Genomic DNA, 445 nt, shown 5'->3' on the forward strand with positions numbered 1-445 from the left:
GGAGGAAATGATTCCTCTGTGTTGATGCTCCTCTTTGTAGACTGGACACTGTTTCAAGTCCATCTGGTGGGGTCTCTTCATCCTCCTTGTTCAAGAGGACAGGTGACCCACTGCAATTAAAGGACATTTTGAGAGATGCTCATAGTCCCCATAGTTGATCTATGAGGGCAAGGAGCAAAAACTGTCCTTTATGTCCCTCTGACCAAATTATTATAGGCCTCAAAGTATGTCTGTTAAACATCCAAGAAGGTTAGTTCCACCAGTCTGGTACTTTTAACTACCGTGTGTCATGTAGATAAATCTTGGGCAAAGACCAATTGTTCTAAAAATATGGAACACTTCATGAATTTGCGTATCATCCTTGCGCAGGGGCCATGCTAATCTTCTCTGTATTGTTCCAGTTTTAGCATATGTGCTGCTGAAGTGAGCACAATTCAGCATACTT

At 42.2% G+C, this 445-nt stretch overlaps 1 non-coding gene across 1 annotated transcript; it reads right to left on the reverse strand.

The window, feature by feature from the left end:
- Positions 1–324: 324 nt before the first annotated feature.
- On the reverse strand, positions 325–431 carry LOC115067652. Its single transcript, XR_003847029.1, has one exon. It is a non-coding gene; the product is annotated as a U6 spliceosomal RNA (small nuclear RNA).
- Positions 432–445: the final 14 nt, after the last annotated feature.

This window comes from Nannospalax galili, unplaced genomic scaffold (genome assembly GCF_000622305.1).
Source record: "Nannospalax galili isolate Female #2095 unplaced genomic scaffold, S.galili_v1.0 Scaffold21247, whole genome shotgun sequence".
NCBI classification, from domain to species: Eukaryota; Metazoa; Chordata; class Mammalia; order Rodentia; family Spalacidae; genus Nannospalax; species Nannospalax galili.